Below are 9,951 nucleotides of genomic sequence, written 5' to 3'. Positions count from 1 at the left end.
TTGACTCCTGTATTAGGGTGCTTGGACTGCCGTCACAGCGTCGGATGACGGGGTGGCTTAAACAGCAGCAGTGTACTGCCTCCCAGCCTGGCATCTGGAAGTCCAAGATCGGGGCAGCACTGGGTCCTTCTGAGGCTGCTCTCTGGCCTGCAGACGGCCGTCTTCTCCCTATGTCCTCCCACGGTCTTTCCTCCGTACGTGTCCAAACCTCTTCTTGGGGGAAACCTGTTAGAATGGATTAGAGCCCACCCTAATAATAAGCACTCCTTTGAGACCCCATCTTCAAATACAGTCACATTCTGAGTTCCTGGGTGTTACGGCTTCAGCACGTGAACTTCGAGGGGACACAACTCTGCCCAGAACCCCTCGTTTGTGGAGTATTCTGTGCTTTGCACTGTCTACAGGCACATAGGACCATCCGGCCCTCGTCACAGGGAGGGAGGGAGAAGTCACCCCCACTCAGAGACACTGAGTGACCTTCTCAGTGTCGCAGCATCAAACGGCCCGTGCTGGACCCCATACCGCAGCAGGCCTTCTAATCCGGAGGCCGGGGTCTTCTCACTAAACGTTACGAAACCGTGCCCATCACTGCTTGCCCATCAGGACGTTATTGGTATAATCAGTTGGCTTAGCACTGCTGCCCCCAGGTAGGCAAGATATTACAAAGCCCCTTCCGTGGCCTTCTGCAGATTAAACTGCAGTTTGACCTCAGCCTTCCCCTGACCCACCTCTGAAGCTTTGTTGTCTTTGTCGTTCAGGCGCTAAGTCACGTTCAGCTTTCTGTGACCCATGGACTGCAGGACACCAGGCTTCCCTGTCCTTCACTGTCTCCCAAAGTTTGCTCAGACTCATGTCCATCGAGTCGGTGATGCCATCCAACCATCTCATCCTCTGTCACCCTCTTCTCTTGCACTCAATCTTTCCCAGCATCAGGGTCTTTTCCAATGAGTCTGCTTTTTGCATCAAGTGGCCAAAGTATTGGAGCTTCAGCTTCAGCATCAATCCTGAACCTTATAACATCTCTCAGTACAGCAGTTTTAGGATCCTGCAAGTGCCATGATTTTATATTTTGACCACAAAGCTGTTTCCAATTGAAGTGACAACTTGCACAACAGCTGAGACAGAACCCTGGGTCCCCAGCACATAGCTGAGCTCCGTTCCCTGGAGACCTGCTCTCCAACGGCGTACATACACTCAACACTACAGAGTTGTACACTTATGGTTAAGATGGTAAATTCAATGCTATGGTTTTTCTAACACAATTAAAAAAAAAAGAATACCTTAAAGTGTATAGCCACAGCTACACTGTGAAGAAAGTGAAAAGAGAGTCCACAGAATAAGAGAAAGTTTTTGTGATCATATATCTGATAAGAGACATGTATCTAAAACATAAAAAGATCTATTTGTTGCTCACTCAGTCACTTAGTCGTGTCCGACGCTTTGCAACCCCGTGGACTGCAGCATTCCAGGCTTTCCTGTCCATCACCAACTCCCAGAGCATATTCAAACTCATGTCCATTGAGTCAGTGCTGCCGTCCATCCATCTCATCCCTTCTCCTCCTGCCTTCAATCTTTCCCAGCATCAGGGTCTTTTCCAATGAGTTGGCTCCTCGTATCAGGTGAGCAAAGTACTGGAGTTTCAGCTTTAGCATCAGTCCTTCCAATGAACACCCAGGACTGATCTCCTTTAGGATGGACTGGTTGGCTCTCCTTTCAGTCCAAGGGACTATTGAGAGTCTTCTCCAACACCACAGTTCAAAAGCATCAATTCTTTGGCACTCAGCTTTCTTTAGGGTCCACCTCTCACATCCATACATGACCACTGGAAAAACCGCAGCCTTGACTAGATGGACCTTTGTTGGCAAAGTAACATCTTTGCTTTTTAGCATGCTGCTTTTTAGATCTATTTGTAGGGAGGGATAAATTGGGAGATTGGGATTGACATACATATGGTACCATATGTAAAACAGATAACCAACAGAGGCTTACTTACGGCACGAGAAACTGCTCAACATTCTGTGATAACCTAAGTGGGAACATAACTTTTAGAAGAAGGGATGCACGTATGTGTGCAACTGGGTCACTTTGCTGTACACTGAAGCTAGCACAGCGTTGCTAATCAGCACGCTCCAATACAAAATAAAGAGTAAAAAATAAATAAAAGATCTATCACAACTCAACAGTAGAAAGACAAATAGCCTGATAAAAAATGGACAAATGAACACACAGTTTTCCAAAGAAAACAGGCCTTCAGTCAAGCCTCGTACTCAATCAGAGGGATCGCTAGACTTCCCTCAGTAGGGAAAAGCCTCAACTAGTCATGCTGATTTATTGTTAGATGATACATTAGCTTCCAGCTTGCCAGAGCTGACCCACAGACACAAAATACAAGGTACATATATGTAATTTAAAATTTTCCACTAGCCACACTAAAAATAAATAAAAATAAACCGAGAAACCAACTTGAATAACGTGTTTTATTTAACCCAATATAACCAAAATATTTCCGCCAACAATGCAGGGCACCCGGGTGTGATCCCTGGGTTGGGAAGGTGCCCTGGAGGAGAGCACGATAACCCACTCCAGTACTCCTGCCTGAAGAATCCCCACAGACAGAGGAGCCCTGCGGGCTACAGTCCCTGGGGTTGGCGAGGAGTTGGACACAACTGAGCGACTAAGCACAGCGCAGCGCAGCACATCCAAAATATTATAAGTTTGACATATACTCAATGTTAAAAATCACTAGTGAGGCATTTCATATTCTTCTATTCTTACTAAGTTTTACAGCACACACTTTACCCTCACAGCACATCTCAGTTGGAGCATTCAGTTTCCGCTGGGAATACCTGGTCTGTATTTAGATTTCAGAATAAGAAAGAAAAGAAAAGAATGTAAGCCGCTCAGTTGTGTCCGACTCTTTGTGACCCCGTGGACTGTAGCCTACCAGGCTCCTCTGTCCATGGGCTTCTCCAGGCAAGAATACTGGAGCGGATTGCCGTTTCCTTCTCCAGGGGATCGTTTCAGAAAACTCACTGTCAGAAGAGAAGCACTCAGCCCAAGTTGTTTTTAGGTTGTTTAAAAATATTTAACATTTTTTCCAATCACAGAATCAAGTTTAAGATTTTCAGTTCAGTCACTCAGTCGTATCTGACTCTTTTCGACCCCATGAATCACAGCACGCCAGGCCTTCCTGTCCATCACCGACTCCTGGAGTCCACCCAAACCCATGTCTATTGAGTCAGTGATGCCATCCAACCATCTCATCCTCTGTCGTCCCCTTTTCCTCCTGCCCTAAATCTTTCCCAGCACCAGAGTCTTTTCCATTGAGTCAGCTCTCTGCATCAGGTGGCCAAAGTATTGGAGTTTCAGCTTTAGCATCAGTCCTTCCAATGAACACCCAGGACTGATCTCCTTTAGGATGGACTGGTTGGATCTCCTTGCAGTCCAAGGGACTCTCAAGAGTCTTCTTCAACACCACAGTTCAAAAGCATCAATTCTTCGACACTCAGCTTTCTTTACAGCCCAACTCTCACATCCATACACGACCACAGGAAAAACCATAGCCTTGACTAGACGGACCTTTGTTGGCAAAGTAATGTCTCTTGTTTTTTAATATGCTGTCTAGGTTGGTCATAACTTTCCTTCCAAGGAGTAACTGCCTTTTAATTTCATGGTTGTAATCGCCATCTGCAGTGATTCTGGAGCCCAGAAAAATAAAGTCAACCACTGTTTCCCCATCTATTTGCCACGAAGTGATGGGACCGGATGCCATGATCTTCGTTTTCTGAATGTTGAGCTTTAAGCCAACTTTTTCACTCTCCTCTTTCACTTTCATCAAGAGGCTCTTAGTTCTTCACTTTCTGCTACAAGGGTGGTGTCACCTGCATATCTTTTGAATTTAGGATTTTAAATTCAAATTTAAGTAAGTTAAGATTAAGTACCACTGAACATTTTCAAGTGTGCAGTTTGGATCTTAGGTTCAATGAAAAGGTACTGGCGGGCAGTTCTGTTAGATTTGCACATTGAGAAGATCCTGTGGCTGCCGGACAGGAAAAGTGAAGAAGCCGTCAGGCTGGTTTAAGCGAGAGATTGTAGATAAGGAGGCGGGTGGGGCGAGGGGGCAGAGAAGGACCTGGGCCCCTAACCCCTAACCCGGGGGCAGGGCCACCAGGACCTGTGTGAGGACGGGAGCAGGAGGGGAAGGTGCTGACCCCCGTGCTGGGTGTGAGCCAAGGCAGAGGCACGGGGGTCCTCTGAGAAGAGAGGCTGAGAACCCAACTGGGGGTGGGGGGTGGGGGGCGCAGTGAGTAGGGGCACTGTGCGTGGGGTGACCCGGGCATTTCAGCTGGGGCGAAGCAGGGATGCCTGGCAGATTGCCAAATGCAGCTGGAAACTGGATTTAAACCCCAACAGAGGTCAGGGTTAGAGAGGTGAATTTAGGAACCATCAAAAGGTCTTCCGGGGTGGCTCAGTGGTAAAGAATCTGCCAGCAATGCAGGAGACCCCGGTTCAATCCCTGGGTCAGGAAGATCCCCTGGAGGAGGGAATGACAACCCACTCCTGTATCCTTGCCTGGAGAATTCCATGGACAGAGGAGCCTCGCAGGCTACAGTCCACAGGGTGGCAAAGAGCTGGACATGACTGAGCCACTAACACTTTCACTTCAGAAGGGCACGGGGTGTGATGAAAGTGCCCAGGAAGAGAGCAGGGAGAGGGGCCAGTGACCCAGGACCCAGGCCTGGGATCCTTGGACATCTGGAGGTGCGAAAGGAGAGCTGGGGAGCCTCTGAAGCCAGGAGATCAGGGCCAACCCACAGAGCGTCCGCAGAGGAAGATTAGGACAGAGGGCTAATCACGGGCTTGGCAACAAGGTTATAGGCGTGGGAGGGGGAGGCATGCCGGGGGCTAACACCCGGCTGGAGCGCGCTGTGGAGGGCACATGAGGCTTTCTTGACATTAGACCAGGTTCGCAGTAGCTGAGAAGGTACGCGTGGTGAAGCGCTGTTCTCCCGAGGCAGAGCAGCCCGGCTGGTGACACTGAGCTGGCTCCCTGTGGACCGTGTTGACCCAGGTAGCAGGGCTGGAGAAACACTGAGCACTTATTAGATATTTACACTTCCTGTCAGCGAACTGCATGCTCACGTCCTCTGTCTGCTTCCTTTCGCTGTTCGTCTCTCTCTTGTGGACTCTGTGTATGCCGAATACCAACGCTTTGTTGAATGACTTGCAAACTCTTTCCTCCTGTCTGCTGCTTACCTTTCACTTTGTTTCTGGTGACTTTTGTCAAAATGAAGGCATTGATTATAACATAGTCATGTGTGTCCTTTTTCTGTGGGTCGCTTTGTGAGTCTTGTTAAGAAATCTTTCACCACTCTAATGCCATAGAGATGGCCTGCTGTCTCCTGTGAACCGTTTCCACTTCTGTTTCCACATTTCTAGTCCACACGGACTAGATTTTGAGTGTGGCATAACTCAAAATACCTTCTTCTTGCCCCTGGTCCACGGAGGCAGGCAGGGTCAAATGAGCAACGGTGATGACAGCTCCTGGTCCCCGACCCTTCTTGGGAGAGGAGCAAGCCCTTGCCGGAGTCTGAGAACCTTTGGCAAGTGCCACTCACAGTGACAGCCCAAGAGGAAGGGGCCACCCTGTACCGGGGATGAAGGAGTCAGGGAAGGGCAGCGTCCAGGAGGGGCGGTCTCCCAAGGGCTGGCAGTCCCGGGAGCAGCTGGCTCACATTCTAAGCGGTGCCCGAGTCTGACAACAAGTGCCCTGGGTGCCTTGTCACTGTGACTCAGTCTTCAAGACAAACAACACACCTCACAGCAACAGCTCATGCCAGGGACGCTTCGTAGCTGAAATTTTTATAAACTGTTGGTGGCCAGGGTGTTGGGGGGTGGGGGTGGATAATAAAGAGGCTTTGGAGAACAGTGAGTAACCTAGAGCTTCTCCATCTAAACCCCTCCACACCCACAACCTCTCTGACCCTGACCGGGACCCTTCTGCAGAACCAGCATAATAATGTTGATCTTCTTTAATGAATGAGGAGATTATGCCAACAGGCTGAGAAACACTACTGCAACCCAGTGTGAAGTGTCAGCTGCTCGGTCACGTCCGTGGACGGTCGCCCACCAGGCTCTAATGTCTATGGAATTCTCCGGGCAAGAATACTGGAGTGGGTTGGCATTCCCTTCTCCAGGGGAATGTCCCCAACCCAGGGATCAAACCCAGGTCTCCTGCATTGCAGGCAGATTCTTTACCATTTGAGCCGCCAGGGAAGCCCAGAGATTTCTTCAACCTGAGTTGGGGGAGACAGGGCAGGGCTGGAGGGTTGGCCACAGCTCCCTGAGCCGCCGCTGCTCGGTCTGCCCTGTCTGTCTCCGGCCGCCTCCCGCACCCCCAGCCCCACGCGGCCAGGAAGGGGTGCAGGGCTCCAGCAGAGTGGGATGACAGTGGTGTCCACGCGTTTGCCTTCCAGGTAGAGACACCTGGGGATCAAGAGACAGGAGCTTTTCTCTCCCACCTCGCCTCCAGGGCCAGAGTGCTTTTACTGTGACAGCCTCCCTCCAGTTATTTCATCAGAGGGCTAGGATCCCACTGTCCCGGGAAACAGAGATTCCCAGGCTGGATGCGTGCTCTTGTTTCTGGGACATTCTTAAAGAACACATTCGGGGTGGGCGTGTCAGGATGGGCGAGGATGACATGACAGACACCAGGTGCCCGTGGCTGGTCTAGCCCGCAGCTGTCAGCAGCCTCTGCCCAAGGGCTCTGCCCACAGGGTGGCCTCCCAGGGACTTCCGGGCCACTCAGCCAGCCCCCCCAACCCCCACCCCAGGGACAGCCAGCACATTTAATAATAGCTGTGGCTCACTGGGGCTCTTCTCTCCCGAGAGAGCTCTGGGAAATGAGGGAATCGGCTGAAATGTTTGAACAGACTGTGCAGTTGGCAAGTTAAAGGTCAAGGAGTCGGGAGGGGCCTGCGGGTGCATTCGGCGGTGATCGGGGCCCTGCCCCCGAGCAGCTCGACCCAGCCGCCCATCTCTGGGCGCCCCCGCCAGCCTGCTGTTCCCCTTTCCTTCGGCAAACCTTCACCCTCCGTCCCCCATGGTTCTGCTTTTGCGTTCTGCTTCTAGGGGAGCACAGACCTTCTGTTTTTTTTCACTGCAAGGGGACTTGTGCTAATCTTTCTAAAAATCTTTCTAAAAAGATTTAAGGAAAACAGGACAATCGGCAAGATTCCAGAACCTTTGTGATGTTTATAGCGGAGATCCCTGGCCCAGGGCAAGGCTCTGTTTCTGAAAACAAGCAGCCATCCATCAAATCTGAGTCTCAGCCTGCACTTCATGGAGCTCGCCCGGTGGCCAGCCCTTGGGAGACGGCCCCTCCTGGACACTGCCCTTCCCTGACCCCTTCATCCCCAGTGCAGGGCGGCCCCTTCCTCTTAGCGCCCCAAAGCACAGCACAGAGCAGCCTGTCACTGCGAGTGGCACTTGCCAAACTCAGGGAGTCTCTTCTGAGGGTTTATAGGAACGGGGCACCGTCCATGGTGTAAGGACAAGACCTCTGAACCGGGGGAGAGGCCTGCCTTCCCGGATCCCACAGTGCTGGCACCTGGACCCGGACACCCAGAGCTGCAGGAAACACATCTCTGCTGTCTGAGCCAGGCAGATAGATGCAGCAGTTCAGACGGCAGCCCGGGTGGCCCGAGACTCTCAAGGGCAAGTTCACGCAGACTTGCCGTCCCCACATGCGGCCCTGGCTGCGTGGTGGGAGGAGGGGGGGGAGAAGGGCCGCAGGGCGAACAGAAGAGTACGGCTCTGGTCCCGCTCCTAGGCCTCGGTGAAGGTGCCATGCAGTGGGCTCCCCCCCCCCGAGCCAGCTGCACCCCGCCCCGGGTCCCCCGTCTGCACCCCAGCCCTCCCTTACTCAGCACAGCAGAGTCCTCGAGGACTGACACTTTCAGGAACCACAGAGGCTCTGCGTGTGGTGGACAGTGCCTCCCACCTCCTCTCCAGCCTCGCCTCCCGTGATGCCCCGTCCACTGGGTCCAGCTCCCAGGGTGACCACAGCGCCCAAAAGAGGCTCGCCACTGTCCACTAAGGCTGTGGACCCCTCTGTGCATCTCTCAGGGGAACTTTCTTCCTCCAAGCCCGGCCTATGCGAGCAGTTTTTCTCACACACAATCCCCTTTAGGAAAACACAAAGCCAATCCTAAAGGCAGGGCTGGGTTTGGCTTTGTTTCTAATACATATACTGAGTTTTGAATCTTCCTCTTTTCCATCACATCTTCAAATACCCAATTGTGCTTACATTAAAGAAAAAAATTATTTCAAACTGTTAAAGAAGACATTATTCAAAGACACTTGTTAAAGTGTAGAAAGGCGGACTTAATTCAATGGGAGCCTTCAAATGGGTACAGGGGCCACCACAATGGGACTGGGGAGACCTCGATTTTTTCTTGCAGTCCAGAAGGATTGGACTGAACTCTGAATACATCAAGGGTAGGCGGGGACTCAGGCTAAGGAGCAGGGAGGGTGTCAGTGGATCGGGAATTACTAAGAGGATAACTCAGAGGTCAACTAAATGTCCAGGGTTCTGGCTAAACTGACCTAACAGGATTCTTGCTGAAGGCAGGCCAGGGCGAGCAGATATCACCAGGGTTGGGGGGAGGATGAAGAACCCGGTTAGATATAGGTGGTTATCAGAGATGGGGGAGTCTAGCCAAACCAACTTAGCAGGATTCTCGCTAAAATCGGACAATGCAGAGACGAACACACAAGTCCAAAAGCTGAGGCCTTGCTGAAATTTAGGGGAGCCTGAGTAGAGTTTGGTCAAGGAGAGAACCCTTGTCATTTATATACAGTTACTTTGTCAAATAAAAACAAAGGATCTGAGTTATGAATATACTTTTCTCCTCCTAGGACATTTTAAAAACAACAGCCCTAAAGAAAATCTGTACTTAGTACTAATTGTAAGAGTTGGGCAAAACCTGGGAACAAACCACTGGACCATCGGCTTTAGGCAGTTGTCACCCTTTGGGCCTGTTTTGGGACAGCTACTTAAACGTGTGTGTGCTTAGTGGCTCAGTCGTGCAGGACTACTTGCAATCCCCTGGTTCAATGATAAAGAATCTGCCTGCAGAGCAGGAGACCTGGGTTCCATCACTGGGTTGGGAAGACCCCCTGGAGAAGGAAATGGCTATCCACTCCAGTATTCTTGTTTGGGAAATTCCATGGACAGAGGAGACTGGTGGGCTATAGGCCACGGGGTCGCAGAGTCAGACAAGACTGAGCGGAAACGCACATTAAGAGAGGTTGCGCTCAGTTGCTCAGTCGAGTCTGACTCTTTGCGATTCCATTGACTGTAGCCCACCAGGCTCCTCTGTCCATGGAATTTCCCAGGCAAGAATACTGGAGTGGGTTGCCATTCCCTTCTCCATCACAGACGTTGCTGCTGCTAAGTCACTTCAGTCGTGTTCGACTCTGTGCAACCCCATAGACAGGAGCCCACCAGGCTTCCCCGTCCCTGGGATTCTCCAGGCAAGAACACTGGAGTGGGTTGCCATTTCCTTCTCCAATGCATGAAAGTGAAAAGTGAAAGTGAAGTTGCTCAGTCGTGTCCAACTCTGTGCGACCCCATGGACTGCCGCCTACCAGGCTCCGTCCATGGGATTTTCCAGGCAAGAGTACTGGAGTGGGGTGCCATTGCCTTCTCCGTATCATAGACGTTACTCCTTGATAAATGAAATGATTGATGATTTTCACATATTACTCATAATCAGAAAAAAAATCTTCAAAATCCTGTGATCTGGACCACAGAGAGAGCATTTGGTATTTCCTTGCGTGCTGCGGGGTTTCTCAGCATTTTCGCCCTGGGTTCTCGGAAGCGTGCGGCCCACCTGAGAAGCAGGACCCAGAGCGCGGGAACCGCTCTCGGGGCCCCACGGACGCACC

The sequence above is a fragment of the Bos indicus genome, chromosome 12 (assembly GCF_029378745.1).
Source record: "Bos indicus isolate NIAB-ARS_2022 breed Sahiwal x Tharparkar chromosome 12, NIAB-ARS_B.indTharparkar_mat_pri_1.0, whole genome shotgun sequence".
NCBI lineage: Eukaryota > Metazoa > Chordata > Mammalia > Artiodactyla > Bovidae > Bos > Bos indicus.
The sequence above is the reverse complement of the archived record's forward strand: the minus strand, read 5'-3'. Positions refer to the sequence as shown.